Source organism: Cicer arietinum, chromosome 3, assembly GCF_000331145.2.
Source record: "Cicer arietinum cultivar CDC Frontier isolate Library 1 chromosome 3, Cicar.CDCFrontier_v2.0, whole genome shotgun sequence".
Classification (NCBI taxonomy): Eukaryota; Viridiplantae; Streptophyta; class Magnoliopsida; order Fabales; family Fabaceae; genus Cicer; species Cicer arietinum.
Window position 1 is genome coordinate 32,108,553 of NC_021162.2, and position 19,954 is coordinate 32,128,506.

Below are 19,954 nucleotides of genomic sequence, written 5' to 3' on the forward strand. Positions count from 1 at the left end.
TTAACCTTCATTACAGAGATCAAAAATCTTGTTCTAACAAATAAACAAATGAAACTTCTATTTTATCTTATTATAAAAATTGCAATCAAATAGGAAGGACCATTTTTTTTTTACAAACAGAAAGATCATTTTCAATGCAAAACAAAATCACTATAAGAGAATATAATGTATAAAATGAACCAGAGCAAGAAACGAAAATTAATTTTCAAGATGTGAACGACAAACACAAGTTCCAAAGGGAACAAGAAACGAAAAGCAAAATAAAAAAAATCAGAACAAACATCAAAACAAAAAGAAACACAATAAACAAAATAGAGAAGATGAACCCTAAACAAAACATTGTACATAGCAACCCATATACATTAGCAACAAACAAGCTAATGAAAAATATGATCAAAGATGCAAACTTGTTAGTACACGACATCGACGAATTGGAAACGAACACCGGAGAACAGGAGACGAACGCAAACTATGCTCTTGTTGATGAAGGAGAGATTGCGTTGACGGTTTATTGACGGAGGGGGTGAATGAAGGAGAGTTTGTGTTGACGGTGTGTTGACGGAGGGGGTGAATGAAAGAGAGTTCGCATTGTTAACGGTGAAGATGAAAGGAACTGCGGCGCAATGTTGAGATGATTTAGGGATTTAGTAAAATAATACTTGATGGTGTTGGGATTTAGGGATTTAATTAGGATTAGGGATGCTTGAACTTAATTTGCTTAATTCTTGTCAACGCATAACGTTTAGTTACACTTTCTTTTCCTTTTTCTTTTTAATTTACTTTTATTTTATATAATAAAAAATAATATAATATTTAAATATTATATATATATATATATATATATTATATGTTATTAATATATTATTTGGAGGGAATTATTCCTGCGAAAATTTCATGACTGTTAAATTTTTAAATAACATTTTATAATTGTAGCCTTTTAATCAAAATAAGGTAACAATCGAAAAATGTTCCTAGAAATATCTAAGAGAACAATTATCAAATAGGCTAAATTACATATGTGGTCCCTTAACTTAAGTTCAGGTAACGTTTTAGTCCTTTATCTTTTTTTTTTCCCGACTTGGTCCTTTATTTTAATTTTAAGTGACAATTTGATATTTTATGTTTTAAAATTTCAACAATGTTATCCTTTTTTATACAAAAATTAAAAAAAAAAAATTCAATCAAAACTCATAAAATTAATTATATTCTTCAATATAATACAAATTTCATCAAATTCGTAACGCAAATCTTCAAATAAACTCATATTTTCATACTTTATTTGATATTGTTAGGAATAAAGGACCAAGTCGGGAAAAAAAAAAAGATAAATGACTAAAACATTACCTGAAATTAAGTTAAAGGACCACAAATGTAATTTAGCCTATCAAATATTGTCATCAAGTTATCATAGTGACATTTTAAAATTGTGCCCAAAAATAGTTTAGAGAACGTTTATACGGTGTTGCAAAAACAATAATTACAACAGACATAAAATGTTGCCTTATTTATTTTTAGACAATATTGCCTTATTTATTTTTAGACAATATTTTATACATATTGCTTAAAAAAGATGTTGCCAAAGACCATAAATGTTGTAGTATTCCATTACCTCTCTTGGGAAGTGCTGGTATCTCTTTTAGCGTATATAGTAATAGTATGGTGACAAATGAGGAACAATATCATGCTCATGTGTGACACGTATTGTATTTGGAACTAGTTTGCTGCAGACGGATGCAAAAACATCATTCCCAATGCAAGGTTGTCCAAATGTCATAACCTGGACATATTTTTCTTATTGATTGACCTGTAAGAATGTACAATCAAACAATTAATTTTGCATTCTCATATAATAACACAAGTTGGTGGGAAGATTTTTCCTCTATCAAATTATTTCTAATCTTTCATTTTTCTTCTATCAAATTATATCTATTTTTTTTTTCTAAGATTGTTTGGTTTCTTATTAAAAAAATGTGGGAGGATTTTAAAATGTGGCTATTAATTATCGATCTAGATCACAGTGCAATACTTAAGACACTTATTTAGATTGGTTTTATAATTAATATAAATGGACTCGACGACGGCTTTGTAGAGCTTTTTTTGAGAAGACGACGAGATGGTCTGGATAGCTTAAAATTAAATTTGTATTATATAAATGTGAGCAATTAACAACTAAGTTGCTTCTGCAAAGTAAGATTTCAATGATGTAGTACATGAGTACACTACTTAAAGACAATAGAGTACAATGTCAATGGAATTAATACAACACTACAGAAAGATAAATTTTTATATTTCTAACTAATGAGTAATAATAGAACCTATAATACCAAATGCACTCAAGATCACACACAACACAACATAAGAAATAAGAATGTATTGTTTCTCGGTAAGCATCATCTTAATATTAAAACATAGTACTATAGCATACTCAAATTTTCAAAGCAAGAAAGAAAGCTACCTCTCACGAGTTCGTAAAAGATGAAAAGTCACTACAACATTTGTTATCTCTGGCAACACTCTTTTAAGCAACGTGTATAAAGTGTTGCCTAAAAGTGATAAGACAATATTTTATATTTGTTGTCATCACTGTTCTTGCAACACCGTATAAATGTTCTCTAAAATATTTATTGGACCAATTTTGAAACGTCTATGTGTAGTTTTTTGGCAATATATGATAATTGTTCCGTTAGCTATTTCTAAGAACATTTTTCAATTGTTATCTTTCATTGAGCAAAAGACTACATTTACAAAATATTGCTTAAAAAATTTAACATTGATGACATTTTTTGTGGGATGAATTCTTTCAAATACTTTTTTAAATATTATTTTTTATTAAAATTTAAAGCAAAAATTTATTAACTTATAAACAAAACAAAGCTATTTTTATTAACCATTATCATTCTTGTTTTCAAAAATAAGAGAAACTATAAAAAGAAAAGGAGAAAAATTACTTATTAACTTATTATTATTATCATTATCATTATCATTATTATTATTATTATTATTATTATTATTATTATTATTATTATTATTATTATTATTATTATTATTATTATTATTATTATTATTATTATTATTATTATAGTTCTAGTTAAAAGAAAGGGAACAACTCTTAATAAAAACAAGAAGAAAGGGAATGAACATCATGAAAAATAGAAACTCTTTTAATCTCTAACATGTCCTTCAAGCTGGGTTATGCGACTCATCTCTTTCATTCTTATTTCCGTCTATGTTCACAATTCGCAACGCCGGCGACATTCCAAGAGAACATTCGATACGACAGCGACATCCCATTCTATCTTCCTTTCATTCTTTCTCTTCCTCCTTCTTTTTTCCACCATAAAATCTATCTCCATCTTCTCAAAGGCATTCTACATCACAGATAAGAACTTGATTCGCCATCGTGACATTTTCCTTCTTCATGGTTGTGTGCTATTTTTCCATTTACTTCTCATTAATTGATTAAAAAAACTAAAAACCCCAATTTTATTTGGAAATCCTAACTCTTCCTCTATGAAAAATCTGAAAATCAGATTTTCTATAAAAGGTTAACGACATAGTTGTTTTACTTCACCATTTGATCCAGTTTATGTTCTTTAACTTTAAAGAACCAATTTTTATTTATAACATTAAATCATTTTCTTCATAAATTTGAGATTGGTTTACTTATTGTTAATCTTTGGTTGATTGGAAATGTTTAATTTGATATCAGATCTGATTTTTTTATTATATATTTATGTATCTCTTATATCCTCTTCCACTTTTGTAAATCCGATATGCTATTATCTTTGGGGTATCGTTAATGAAACTGGTTTAGAATTCACACGGTGTCCTTTTATTTTTTGTTTTCATTGTGAAGTTATGAGTTTCAAAAACACTCTTTACATATTTGGGAGTTTTTTTTATCATTTTGTTGGAACCCTTGGTAACTAGGAGGAATACATGGCTTAACACTGACCACTAATTGTTAAGAGTAACCAGTACCTCCGCACAAAAGAAGGGTACAAATGATTGAGAAACCTTTGTCATTTTGTTGGATTTTTTGTGTATAGTAAAAATACTAAATTGAATCGTTGGTTTTTATTTGTATATTTATTTTTATTTTGAAGTACTGTGGAATTGGTTTCAGGACGGGAGTAGATCAATTGATTTAGAACTGACAACATTATCAAGTGTCGATCATATCGAAATGGTTCCAAGCGATGCAGACTTTCAACACAGAAACATTGTTCAAGAAATAGTCAAAGAAATGGCTAAAAATAGACCCATTGATACTAAACGGGAAGAAAAAATTTAAAGATATATGGCTCTCCACCTTGGCTTGTATGATAATTGTGGTTGATTCAAATTCCGCTATGCTATAGCCGCTATTTGACAATACAATTTTAGATTATCCGCTTTTGTAAATGTAATGAATGACAACTATATCACTTTATGGGATTCGGTCATGTTCTATGCTAAGAATTATTATATATGATTAATTATTGAAAAACTCATTTCATAAAAATTGTGATTAGGCCAGGTTCATCCTTGAAAACTAAGAAAACCTTGATATATGATAGTTAGGCTATATGATTCTGATGTTGTCTTTTACTCCACTCACGGTAAGGGTCATGCAAAAAGCATTCAAAGGTTTGCAAACTTACTATGTAACATGTAACGGATGAGCATCCGCCATAGGATACCATGTCAATGAACATTATTTTATTATTTTATATATTGATACAAATATTGTATAGCATATCCATTTTGTGTGGAATCATGACTATATCTTTTGAAATCTATGTGGCAAGTTTCTGAAGTTTTACAATTCATTGGTAAGAAAGAAGGGCTACAACTTCCTTCTGGTTTCGGTGCTCGCATATCAGAGAAATGAAATCAGAATTGGAGGATGGTTATGTTATCATTTGAGACTTGTCAGACTATGTCGGCTATCTTGAAAAGGGACAAATTCCTCCTAAGGTTTTGTATACAAATAGGAGAAACGTGTGATTCATAAGGCATATAACTCTTTTCTTAGTTTCTAGTGATAGTGATGTCATCTATTAATTTTGCCATCACATGTCTCTTGTCCATTATCAAGTGTCCTTTGTTCTATATCTGATTCTTGATTTATTAACTGGTAGTTTCCGCTTGTTACAGTTGGATGGAAGCAATCGTATATTATACGATCGCATATGAGACACGCGAAAAATGTTGCCTATTCTCTTTGGCAATATTTTTCCGTGTTTTGGCTACATTTTTCAAATGTTGTTAAAAAGCAAAAATATTGTAATGAGTGGTCTTAGTGGAAATGAACTATAAGCTTGTTAATAAGAAAAGTAACACCTGTACATACAAAATTTTCCAAAAAAAAAAAATCAGAAAACCATTGTAGACATGAAGGCAAGAACTTATTATTAGCAACCAACATTTAAAGACAAAACATAGATTTCCTAAATATCCAAGAAATTAAAGACAAAATCGTAGATAAACAATGTCAAATTCCATTGTTTTTCATATACATATAAAACTAATTAGATCACGAAAATATTTCAAATTCCCATCAAAGCTATTTTTATCAATCTAAAAAGCTCATATATAAAGGCATAAAAATTATTATATTTTGCAAAATTACTATTTTTCTAAGAATAAAGGAAATGTATTTCAGAAATCAATGAGCAATTTAAAATACTAAATGATTTGAAAATTATAAATTGTCTAAAACTAAACATCCATTTATTAAGTCCACGCATAAGAACAAATGAGCCCTTGTAAAAAATAGGCAACACATTACTTAGTTATCATACTTTTCATATGTTTTTTAAGATTGCTTTTGCAAATTCTTCAAATGAAACTTTCTTCCTATTGTTTGCTTTGATCTGGACAGGAACATAATGTTGGACCATTCTTGAACTTTCACAAGTAGGGATATGACTAAGTCCAATTTAGTATTTTGTCCTTTTTCAAAATCGGAAACATATCTTTGCAAATAAAAAAATGTATCTTCTTGTGAGTGTTTCTTCTTGTAAACAATTATTGATCATATCTTCTTGTAAATAATTCATATATTCTTGTAGATAAATCTTTATCAAATCTTCTTGTAGATAATCTTGATCAAATCTTCTTGTAAATAATTAATATCTTCTTGTGATAAATATTGATCAAATCTCCTTGTAAATGATTCATATCTTCTTGTGATAAATCTTGATCAAATCTTCCCTAGGCTCAACTTGAAATCTTGCACATACACATACATTAATCATGATGTCATGTTTGGAAGGGGTAAGGTAAAGTAAAGATCTTATCATTCCGCTATAGGTTTGTTGATCAACTTTTTGGCCTGATTAATCTTTTTCAAGCGAACAATTAAGGTGCATTAGTGTAGCCATAGATTTTCAATCACTCATCTAAAACTTCTTGAGAAGCTCTTTTATATATATTTAGTTTGATAAATGTATTCACCTTTTTTACTTTGTTGAATTTGTATCCCTAAGAAGAACTTAAGTTCACCCATCAAACTCATTTGAAATTAAAGTTGCATCAGTTTAGAAAATTATTGGCAAAGAGTGCCATTAGTATATCTAAAAGGCTAAATACCACTTGTAGTCCCTTAACTTAATTTCAGTTAACGTTTTAGTCATTTATCTTTTTTTTTCTTTTTCCGATTTGGTCATTTATTTTAATTTTAAGTGACAATTTGATCTTTTTTGTTTTAAAATGTAAACAATTTTTATCCTTTTTTTACAAAAATTCAAAAAACTCATCAAAATTTTCAAACAAAACCCATAAAATTAATTAGATTCTTCAATATAATACAAATTTCATGAAATTCATAACTCAAATCTTCAAATAAAATCATATTTTGTTACGCAAAAAATGACATTTTATAGCGCGTCTTTTACAGCGCTTATTAAATACAAGCGTTGTTGTAGATTTTTTTAAAATAATGGAGGATACAACAGCGCTTTTTTGACAAGCGTTGTTGTAGGGTCATATAGGGTCACATAGCGCTTGCACATAATGTTTACAACCCTTTGACAACGCTTTTTGTAAAAGCGTTGTCAATTGAAGCACTCTCCCATAGCTTTTACAACGCTTTTTGAGCGCTTTAAACACAAGCGACGTAAAATGTAGCGCTCCCGCCATATGTTACATGGCTTTTAAAGCGCTTTTTGTGAAAGCGCTGTAAAATACATGCGCTTTCATATAATTAAATGACCTATTAGAGCACTTTTTATACAAGCGCTATAAAAGGCTTGCACTTTAAATAAAAATCATTCACTTTAAATAAATAAAAACAAACTTAATACGTTGTCCTAACCCTACGAACCCTTACAACCACATGAAATTGATTCAATTTATGATGGTTTATATCTTAGAGATGATCATGATGAGGGAATTTGGATTAATCCATCGTTTCGTATAGTTAATGGTCAAACAAATATGAATCCCACCAGGAAAAGAAGAAGGACATCTTAATGTGTTTAATTGTTTTATATAAACCATGTAATTTGAACTAAGTTCATGTAATTTTATTGTTTGATTTGCCAGAATTGAGCATTTTAGTATTTAGCTTGAACTGTATTTGATTTTTTGCTTATATTTAGCTTGATCTTAGTGTTTTATATTAAGTTCATGTAATTTAAGTATTTGACGTGCCAAAACTGATTTTCTGCTTATATTGAACTTGCAAAAGTTTTGTTTGAGTACTTAGAATTTTTCTTGAACTTTAGCTGATCATTCCAATATGATCTGATCATGTAATTTAGCATCGATATATATATATATATATATATATATATATATGTATTTAAGTAATTATTTGGAAGAAAAAAAATCCAAATATAGGAATTTTACTAATTATTTGTTTTATACTAAGTTAAGAGGTCTTTTAAAGCGTTTGTTGAAAAAGCGTTGTAATAGGCTTTAAAAAAATAAAATAAGGAGGTCTTTTTCAGTGCTCTTTCAAAGAGCGCTGCTATGAATTATTGAGGAAATGATCTTTCTATTTCTTGAATCAAAATGGTTACAAATTTTGGTTTAAATACAACATTATCTAGTCTAATAAATAGATCAGAATTAAATATAAGGGATTAACTGTACAAGGTCCCTTGATATTCACTACAGCTGTCCTATATAATATAATAAATTAATTACAGAATAATCAATAATAAATGACTTATCCTCAGCCACAGTTTGAAATTCAATGTTGGACTTTAGTCCTCTTAATCCTAATTTTGACATAATTAACAAACATACAATATTCATACATCATATGATAAATCTAACATTTTAACTGGGTAAGATTGCAAGAACAACAACTCAACCCTACATACTTGAGACAATTGCTTGGAACTCAAGGAATCAACAAAAGTTGGAATATTTACTGAGAAAATCGATTAAGCAATCGATTCTGTAAAAGGGTTGTATGAAAACATACAGTCTGTGATTAAACAATCGATTAGGCAATCGACTGGTACAATCAGTGATAAAAATTGTGCAAGTCAGAGAGAAGTCGTTTAGCATACTAATCGATTGACACATCGATTGTTAAAATCACAAAGACTGAAGCAAATTGAATATATCGATTGACAAATCGATTGGACAAGTCACAGGGCCAACCTATGTAGCACACTAATCGATTGGCAAATCGATTGTGTAAATAAGTTTTCAAAATTAACATGGTCTGTGACAAACACAATCGATTGGACAATCCATTGTGAAAAAATTCAAATATGACAGGTTTGGTATCAATCGATTAGGCAATCGATTGAGAAGAACCAACTGGTAAATTCATTTCTCAGAAACATACTACCAGGTCGATTGACACGTTGATTTACTTGAAATAAACTAAGTTCCTGTTTTAAACCACAATCGATTGGCAAATCGATTGAAACAATTTTTTGAAGTTACAGGGAACTCTTAGTATATGGCCAAATCGATTATATGTAGTACTGCATCGATTATGTGACTTAATGAATCGACTACGTAATCGATTGTTCTGATCTCGTTGTTGGAACAAAACACCTGACATCGATTATGCAATCGATTCATACATAAACTACATATAGTTTTCTGAAAAGTGCATTTAAATAATCGATTAGGTAATCGATTAGTTTATATAGTTTCAAGATTCAAGAAAAACAAGACTTTCGATAATCGATTGGGAAATCGATTATGCCTGCTTTATCACATTAATGAATCGATTGGTAAATCGATTTATCAGTTGTTTTACAGAAATTATATAAACAGTTTTCAGTTTTTTTTCTCATAACACTTAAGAACCTTTGATAACATTCTTGATATTACTTTTTCAGATCCAAAAACCAACGATTATTGATAATCAAAAGAGAGCTGAAAAAGACTTCTTGAGAGAAAAAGAGAATGATCTCACAAACACTCGAATGGACAACAATCTTCTTAAGTGAGATACATTGCTAGTGATTGAGACAAACTATATACATCTTTTATACTTTCTGTAACAAAGTTTTGTAAAGAAAGAACTGTGGTAAAATCCAGTGGTGAAACTGGTAGTTATCTTCTTTGGTGAGATGGCTCATCAAGAAGAAACTTTGCTGTGATCTTGGAAGAGTTTGGAGATAAACTTTGGGATACAGTGGCTGTGAAATAGAATAGAAAGAGAGAGTTTTAAGATTGATAGGCTGAGAGAGCTGGAACATCTGTAAAATAATCTGAAATATTCTATTGGAAAAAGGCCGAAAATGTTTTGTTTCGGGACTGGACGTAGGTCGTCTGATTGACGACTGAACCAGGATAAAATTGCGGTGCACCATTCTCTAACCCATACTCTTTATTTTCATTGTATGATTGTATGCTTAATCTTGATTGCATGATAGACGTATTCTGTTTTCATTAATATCGTTTGAACGAGTAATTTGGCATGCATGTATCTTGGTTAATCTGTAGAACATTACTGTATATTCTAGACTAGTAGTTAGTCAATACATGTAAGTGTGTGCCTTCACTTAGAATCAACTCCTTGGGACCGTGATTGATCATAAGTTTAATAAAAGTGTTCTTTTATTAAAATGATATCAATCTTGTTTTAAACTGTCAGATATTTTAGACTATAGAGGTCATTATTTTACAACATTCAACACTCCCCCTCAAGTTGGGCAATAGATGTTAATCATGCCTAGTTTGGACCTTTAGTTCTCAAAATTAGATTTGTGAAGGGCCTTGGTCAGTATGTCTGCAATTTGGTTCTTGGAAGGGATGTATTCCAACTTGATAACTCCACCATCTATCTTTTCTTTTATGAAATGTCTATCTATCTCCACATGTTTCGTTCTATCATGGTGGACTAGATTTTTTGCAATATTGATGGTTGCCTTGTTGTCGCACCAGAGGCTCATTATGGAATCTGTTGGCACTCCTAATTCCTTAAGAATTCGCTGCAACCAAATTCCCTCACAAATGCCATGAGCCATTGCTCTAAATTCAACCTCTGCACTACTTCTTGCCACCACCGACTATTTTTTACTTCTCCATGTAGTCAAGTTTCCCCATACATATGTGCAATACCTACTTGTTGACTTGCGATCAGTCAACGAACCAGCCCAATATGCATCTGTGAACACTTTCACACTCCTAATTGGGTCCTTTTTGAAGTGAAGACCTCTCCCAGGTATCTTTTTGAGGTGTTGCAAAATTCGAGTCACAGCTTTCATGTGATCTTTAGTTGGCTTATTCATGAAATGACTTACCATACTCACTGAGTAACCAATATCCGGTCTTGTTTGAGTTAAGTAAATTAGCTTTCCTACCAATCTTTGGTATCTCTCCTTATCAACTTGGAGGCTACCTTCTTGTTATGCCAATTTAAGGTTAGGTTCCATCGGTGTATCTGTCGGCTTGCAGCCTAACATTCATGTTTCTTCCAACCGGTCTAGCACATATTTTCTTTGGGATACGTAGATTCCATGATTGGAACAAGCAATCTCCATCCCAAGAAAATATTTTTGGTGTCCAAGGTCTTTGACCTCAAATTCTTTAGCTAGAAATCTCTTGAATTCTTCTATCTCTTTGTCATCATTGCCTGAGATTATGATGTCATCCACATAAACAATAAATATTGCCACCTTTGCTTCACTAGAATGCTTGACAAACATTGTATGGTCGTTTTGGCATTGAGTAAAGTCATGACCCTTAACAACTCGCGTTAGTCTTTCAAACCATGCTCGTGGGGATTGCTTAAGACCATACAATGATTTCTAGAGCTTGCGTACCTTGCCAATTGTTTGTGGAGTTTCTAGGCCAGGTGGTATTTTCATGTATACCTCTTCTTCGAGTTCACCATTTAGAAAAGCACTCTTGACGTCTAGTTGGTGTAAGGGCCAATCTAGATATACAACTAAGGAGATAATGACACGAACATAATTTAGTTTTGCCACTGGAGCAAATGTTTCTTCATAGTCTACCCCATATGATTGGGTGAACCCCTTTGCCACCAAGCGGGCTTTGTACTTATTCACACTCCCATCAGCATTGTGTTTTATAGAGAAGATCCCTTTACACCCAACTGGTTTTTTTTCTTCTGGCAGCTCCACAAATTTCCATGTTCCATTCTTGTCCAGTGCTTTAATTTCATCTTCCACTGCAATCTTCCATTCAGCATGTTGGACAGCTTCTTGAACATTTTTTGGAAGTTTTATGTTATCCAATATGGTGATGAAGGCCCTGTATTCTTGTGACAGATTTCTATGAGATACATAATTGCCAATTGGATGTTGAGTGCATGACCTCACTGCTTTCCTCACAACAATTGGTAAGTTAAGATCATTCTCATTTGGACTGCAAATATCATTAGGCTCAAAAACTATATTACCTGGTAGAAATTCTAAATCTGTATTAGGTTCAGAATTTTGGATTGGCCTTGGAGATGTGCAGATTGCTTCCTCCCTTTGAGTTTTCTTCTTCCTTGTGTACACCAGTAATTCTTTTTTCGGTTTTGCCTCAGATCTGGTTGCAGATTTTACTGTTTCTTCAGTCACAAGGTCAATTTCTGGTTCTACAACTTGCTGCTGCATGAAGGTCTGTTATGTTTCTAAAAGATGCTGCAAATTCTGCTGCTGCAAATTTTGTTCCATTTCATGTTGCAAATGCTGCAAATTATGTTCCATTTCATGTTGCAAATGTTGTTCCATTTCCCAAGATTGGAATTCTGCTATTTTTTGTTCGATCTCCCTCTGAAGGCCAACTTTGGGGTAGTAAGGTTGATTTTCAAAGAAGGTTACATCCATGGAATGGTAGAACTTTTTGCTTATGGGGCAGTAGCACCTGTATCCCTTCTTATTTGGCGGGTATCCTAAGAATATGAATTTAAGGGATTTGGGCTCTAATTTTCCTTTTTTAGGCTGGGTGTCGTGAACAAAAGCAGTGCAGCCAAAGACTTTGGGAAGAATGGATGAAAGGATTTTAATGTGTGGGTAAATGGATAGAAGGGTTTGGCAAGGGGTGTTGAACTTGAGGGCTTTAGAAGGCATTCTGTTAATTAAATATGATGCTGAAAGGACAACTTCACCCCAAAACATGATTTGGTACATTAGTTGATAACATAAGGGACCTAGTAACCTCCACGAGGTGCCTATTTTTCCTCTCGGCAATACCATTTTGTTGTGGTGTGTTCACACAACTGGTTTGGTGAATTATTTCATGCTTGAGAAGGTGAGATTTGAGGGAATGGTGATAGTATTCACGGCCATTGTTAGTTCGTAGGACTTGGATTTTCGTTTGAAATTGGGTTTGTATCATATTGTTGAAGTTCTCAAAGATTTCTCCCACTTCAGATTTTTCTTTCATAAGGAACACCCATGTAACTCGTGTATGATCATCTATAAAGGTCACAAACCATTTTGAACCAGTTATGTTCTTAACACGGGAAGGTCCCCAAACATCACTATGGATTAATGAGAAAGGTTGGGATGATTTATAAGATTGAGGAGGATAATGATTGCGTGAGTGTTTGGATAATTGACAGATTTCACATTAAAATAAATTTGAATTTTTATTGAATAGAGAAGGAAACATTTTTTCAAGGTACATAAAGTTTGGATGTCCTAAACGATAGTGCCATAGCATGACAGCTTCGTTTTCACCACTTGATGCAGCAACATAGACTGAATTATTTCTTCTCTTCTTGAACTCACTAGCTTGAAGGAAGTAGAGACCTGCACATTCCTCAGCATTGCCAATCTTCCTCCCCGAATCCAGATCCTGAAATTCGCATAGGTGAGGCAAGAATTTAGTGAAACAATTTAGATCTTGAGTCAATTTACTTATGGACAAAAGGTTGCAATTCAACTTTGGAACATAAAGAACTGAGTTAAGAGTAATGTCCTTGGAGATGATTACTGAGCCTTTACCAATCACTTTTGTTTTTGTGCCATCTGCTAGTCGTACCATAGAATTGTCATTGCATGGGGAATATTCATCAAATAAAGTGATATCCCCAGTCATATGGTCTGAGGCTCCAGAGTCTACAATCCATGAGTTAGATGTTCCCTTATCAACAAAATACACACATGAAGAATTACCTTTTTGGGCCAAGGCAGCAGCTGAGTGTGTGCTAGTGTTTTGAAGGGATTGTTGTAGCAATTTTTGCAACATCTCCATTTGTTCCTTGCTGAATGGACTTGGTTCAAGTGCTGGGGCTGCCAACACTTTGCCCATGACTGTCCTTCGACTCTCTTCTCTTCTCACTTCTGAAAATACTTCTCTGATGTTGGGCAGAGGTTTGGTTCCAAGGATTCTTCCTCTTACATCATCTAGATGCTTGGTTAGACCAAGGAGGAACTGGTATATTCAGTCTTTCTTCACTAGTTTTTTGTACTCTTTGCTGTCTTCGAGGAATGTCCATACTATATCCTCATAGATATCTAGTTGTTGCCAGTAACGGGTGAGGGTATGGTAGTAATCAGTGACTGTTGTGTCTCTTTGTCGCAGTTCATGGAGGAGACTCTTGATCTCAAATATGGCGGAAGTATTATCAGTATTTGAGTATGTCTCCTTGGCAGCACTCCAGATCTCAGCTGCAGTGCTGTAATACATGAAATTTTTGCCTGCTTCAGTGGTCATTGAGTTCAGTAGCCATGTCATGACTAAGTTGTTCTCTAGCTTCCACTTTGGGTAATCGGAGTCCTTTTCTCTAGCTCTTTAGCATCACCAGAGATGTAATCTTCCTTCCCTTTTTCCTGAAGGAAGATCCGAATAGATCTTTCCTTGGCAGCACTCCAGTATTTGAGTATGTCGCAGTTTTCGCTTGCTTCAGTGGTCATTGAGTTCAGTAGCCATGTCATGACTAAGCTGTTCTCTAGCTTCCACTTCGGGTAATTGGGGTCCTTTTTCTCTGACTCTTTAGCATCACTAGAGATGTAATCTTCCTTCCCTTTTCCCTGAAGGAAGATCCGGATAGATCTTGCCCATTGGGTGTAGTTTTGGCCATTTAGTTTGTAGCCAGTGATGGGTATAGTGGTGTTTTCGGTCAGACTGGTAACTGTGGAAGTTCCAGCTGCCATTTTAGGGTTTGGGTTTATGACTGAACTGCTCTCTTCAGCCATGGTTTTTTTTTTTTACTTGGACCAAATTTGCTCTAACACCATGTGAATTATTGAGGAATTGATCTTTCCATTTCTTGAATAAAAATGGTTACAAATTCTGGTTTAAATACACCATTACCTAGTCTAATAAATAGATCAGAATTAAATAGAAGAGATTAACTGTACAAGGTCCCTTGATATTCACTACAGCTGTCCTATATAATATGATAAATTAATTACAGAATAATCAGTAATAAATGACTTATCCTTAGCCACAGTTTGGAATTCAACAGCTGTAATAGGCTTTTAAAAAATAAGTTACGGAGGTCTTTTACAGCGCTTTTGTCAATAAGCGCTATAAAAGTCTTTAAAAAGATAAGGAGGTGACAAAGCTTTGTTTTATACTAAGTTAAGAGGTCTTTTAAAGCGCTTGTTGAAAAAGCGCTGTAATAGGCTTTTAAAAATTAAGTTAAAGAGGTCTTTTACAGCGCTCTTTCAAATAGCGTTGTAATAGGCTTTTAAAATATAAGTTAAGGAGGTCTTTTACAGTGCTCTTTCAAAGAGCGCTGTAATAGGGTATTAAAAATTAACTTATATTTTTTAAAAAATAATTACATTAAAATGAATACATTTTTCACATGCTTTAAATTTTATTTATCATATATACATTAACAACGTAATTTCTATTTAATTTATTTTTTACAACTCTACTATAGCATTTTAAAATATGAATGTTTTAGGTCTTTTGAAAATAATCTTAACGCATTTTATATATAATATTACATATTTCATAATTAGAACAATATTATGAATTTGCTTTCTTTTAGATAAGCATTATTTGGTTTTTGAAAAAATGTATAATTTCTTAAGAAAATAACATTTTACTAACATAATAAACCATAACAAAATAAGTAACTACAATAAAAAAGATAACATTTTAATTTGAGTAAAAATTTTACAGTACAAATATTTTACTGACACTTTTTTAACAATTTTACTAACATTGAACATTAGAAATAATATTATAACTGTAACACCCAGATATTTTATTTTATTTTTACATTTTACCTTATTAGGAGTTGAGATAATTATTCTATAAATGGTCGGTTACTATTGTAGTTACTATTGTAGTGTGTTATTTTAATTTTTAATAATAATAATAATAATAATAATAATAATAAAAGGAACGGTTAAAAATGTCTTAGTTATTATTAATAATAATAATAATAAAAAGAACAGTTAAAAATGTCTTAGGTTGAAATATCAGTTTCTCCGTTTAATACCACGTTACCCAGTTTAACGTTCCCAATACGACCTTATCCAGCTTTAACGTTCCCCACGCCTGGCTTAAGGTTCCCTACTTCTGCCTTAACGTTCTCCACTTCTGGCTTAACTTCCCCCTTGTGGCTTAAAGTTAATCTTTTTGATAAAATGGAAACAAAGACAAAACAGACGTCTTCCATTCAAAAAACACTTTGCGATATAAAAAAATGGCTTATGAGAGAAAAAGAGAGAGACCACTTTGATAGAAAAGACAACCACCAAAAGAGAAAAGAGATGAGTAACTCTATTCCTGAATTTGTTAAATCAGTATCAGAAAATCATCGATTGCGCATACGTTAACCGTTAGATCGGGCTAATTTTCGGACAGCAGGTTCGCAACATTCAGACCCACGTTTTCAACGGTCGGATCGGCGAAATGACGTCCAGAGAGGGAGAAACCGTGCTTGCACAGCAGCAGATGTGAAATGAGTGAGACAATAATTTGTGAAGCATAATTCTAGAAACAACTTTGTTAACGGTAAGGGCATCACTCCATCCGCTTTCCTACTTGAATTATATGTGATATAAATGTATCGTGATGTTATGTATTGGTTTTGTTTGTGTGTTATCTTTAAAATGAATATTAATAATGGTTGTGCTTAATATGCTCAGATTGTGGAAAAATGAATGTTATATTATATGTTGTTATAATGGTTGTGTTTGACATGTTGTGGTTATTCAAGGTGATTACTTTGGGTCTAAACTAGGTTGGTTTAGAACAAGGTTGAATGATTTTGGATGTTCTGATTGAGTGGTTTATACTGTTCCTAACAAAAGTGTCTACATTCATACATTCATTCATAGTCGTGTGGTGGTGCGTCCATAATTGGTTGGAGCCCACAGATCCTTGCGGGGATGTTGAGCTAGTGGTGTTGCTTGGAAGGACCCACGAAGCTCGAGTTAGTGGTGTTGCTTGGAAGGACCCACGAAATGCCCTTGCGGGGGAGGCGATATTCCGGAATCATTACATTGGCATATAGATTAAGTCATAAGGTCTGTTTGAGTATGCATTGAATTAAGTGTGATTAATCTTTTATAAAGATAAATGATACATTGTATTCCCTGATAATTGGTTGGTCGAAATAATGTTATTAACGATGTATATATTATACTGATAAATTTGTATACGATTGTATTTGTTCGTTTGGGCGAGGCAATGTCAATAATGAATGAGAATGTTAATAATGAATGATGTGGATATTATGGTCATGAATGTACCTGCTGCTAGTTTCGGACGAATTAATATGTGATATTGTACTTGTTTTTTTATTACTGTACCTCTTAATTGTTTGGGTGAATTAATGTTATTAATTATGTAGATATTGTAATGTTATATTTGTATTGTCACTGTACCTGTTGCTGGTCGTTTGGATGAATTAATGTTATTAATTACGTAAACACTGTACTGTTATATCTTCATTGTTAGTGTATCTTTGGTGAGTTGTGATTTTAACTGTTAAATGAAGTAAATGATTTATTTATATTTTGCTATAACAACTATATATGCATGCATATTTGCTCTGTATTTGTTATTTGGAGATGACCCTTACATTTGACAGGACGTCACATATAGTGTTACTTGAGTGAATAATGTCACGGTCAACCCAATAGGAGAAATGCGAGGAAGTACAATAGCATGTAGTCGGAGGCTCCGAGATACTTTTGTGCTGGTATGAGACTTGTTGGGAGAGTTTTCTACAAGCGTCCAGAGTTATGACCAACTAGGATTTATGCTTGGGTAGTAAAATATCAATAGTTTTGGCTATAGGAGTCTCTTTTGTTTAACGTATTAACCTTCCCTTAGTGCATGTAAATACTCTGATTTATTATTTTTGAAATATAATTAAAATAGTTATTAAATGATTTTAAAGTAAATGAGTATTTAAGACAATCATAAATAAATAAAAATGAATTTGTAATTTTACGTTTAGAATTTTGGTAGTTAATGTCCCAAAAAAAAGCGGGATGTTACAATAACAAACTGTAAAAATAATATATTCGACATTTTAGAATAAAATTTTACTTTTTTGAAAATATTTTATAACGATTTAACCTTTTTTTGGACTAAATTCAACTTTTTTCAATACTAATGTATAAAATACTAATTTATATTTAAAAGACATTATATAATTACTTTATATAGAGTAGTATTTGACTTGAAAGTTATGAGCAAATAACAACTCTTCTCAATCAATACATTCACGTCACTGTCAAAATAAAAATGAAATAATATTAATTAAATAACTAACTTCAAATAAAAAGTTAACATTAAAAGGCGTTGTAATATGCTATTAAAAATTAAGTTAACGATGTCTTTTACAACGCTCTTTCAAAGAGCGCTGTAATAGGCTTTTAAAATTTAAGTTAAGGAGGTCTTTTACAGCGCTCTTTCAAAGAGCGCTGTAATAGGCTTTTGAAAACAAAGTTAAGGAGGTCTTTTACAGCGCTCTTTCAATGAGCGCTGTAATAGGGTTTTATGTATAACAGTAAATCGCTTCAGTTTGCTCTTCATTTCATAAACTTCACTATGATGTAGCTAAATATCACTAGAAGGGGTGTTGAATAAGGATTTTGCTGTTAAAAATAATTTTCAACTGTTTTTAAAACTATCCTCTCGCAGAGGATGGCAAGCCCGAGGATGGGTTTTTCAAACTTTCAGATTTGAGCTGAGCTAAAGAGTGAGAGAAAAAATATGAGAATGACACACACAGTTTTTATACTGGTTCACCTAATGAAGGCTACGTCCAGTCCTCACACTCTTGTGAGATTTCACTAATGTTCAAACAGATCAACCTCTCACATATGATGATTACAAATTATGTATTCTTTAGTTTCACCAAGCTTACTATCAGGTTTCAAATATTTCCAAGTGTATCTCACGTGGAAATTACAATGTGATATGAGAGTGATTGATTCTTAATACTTTCTCAAAGGATTTACAAATATCTAATGTAGGATTGTAGAAAGTATGAAGAGAAGATGGATGTTGCTTCTTGAAAGCTTTAAGATCCTTGATCTTTTTAATGCAATATGTTGTGTGTTTGATGAAGAAGAGCTTGTTGCCTTTTATAGAAGTCTTATGATGTTCACATCATATGCCAAACTTTTTATGACCGTTGAAAAATCAATTCAAAAATCCCAAGGTATTTTCTTATAATTTTGAAACTGTCATCCAGTTGTCCTTGGACAGATGCAGTCCATCCTCAAGTACGAGGTTGTAGATTTTCTGGAAACTTGGGGCATGTGCTATCCTTTTCTCTTTCTTGTCTTTAAGGCATGTGCTTCGTGTGAAGTCCTTTTCTCTTTCCTTTCTTTAAGACATGTGATGACTTTCACTTTTGGCTTGTTTGTTGTTGCCTTTTTGAAGATTGACTTCATATTGTTTTTTAATTCACACAAGAGTGATCTATAGGTCTGCTTGTAGCCTTTGCACATGATATGATGGGTTGCTTTTTCAAATGTGTTGACCATAGACCCATCCTAGTGTAATCCTTTCTCGTACCTTTCTTTTGCCATCTTACTCCTTTTCTTTATTTATTCTTTAATAAAGTTTTGTCTTTGTTTAAAGAATCAAACACTTTATTCTTTAATACTATTTTGCCTTTGTTTAAATAATAAAACAATTCATTTCAGCGAGGATGGGTATTCTGCAGATTTAAATATTTATCAACTCGCGAGGCCATCCTCAGAATTTTCCATGCTGCATATTTAACTCATAATTTTCTTCTTTTTGCCTTAATGAATAATAACCTGTTTTCTTATATGAATACACTCAAAAACACAGATTAGTCATTAACCTCAATCATAATCTTTTAATTAATTTTGTTATCATTAAAACCATTTGAGAGAGATTTTGTCTCAACAATCTCCCCCTTTTTTATGATGACAAAATTCTTTAGATTATGATTTTTGTTATATGTAAGGATGAAATAATTAAACTCCCCCTCAATCGTACAAGTGATAATTTTGAAAAAAATTCCGTTTTAACATTCAAGTAAAAGCAATTTTTTGAAATTATGCAATATTGAGGTAAATAGAACATTCATTAATACTAAACATAATTGATTAAATTCCAGCAACTTAACAATAATATC

The 19,954-nt window shown here is 32.1% G+C and overlaps 1 long non-coding RNA gene across 1 annotated transcript; it reads left to right on the top strand.

Annotated features, from left to right (window-relative positions):
* The first annotated feature begins 3,105 nt into the window (after window positions 1–3,105).
* LOC101506859 (uncharacterized) lies at window positions 3,106–4,469 on the top strand. The gene is made up of 2 exons (XR_012162223.1): window positions 3,106–3,421; window positions 4,127–4,469. It is a non-coding gene; the product is annotated as an uncharacterized lncRNA (long non-coding RNA).
* The last annotated feature ends 15,485 nt before the right edge of the window (window positions 4,470–19,954 follow it).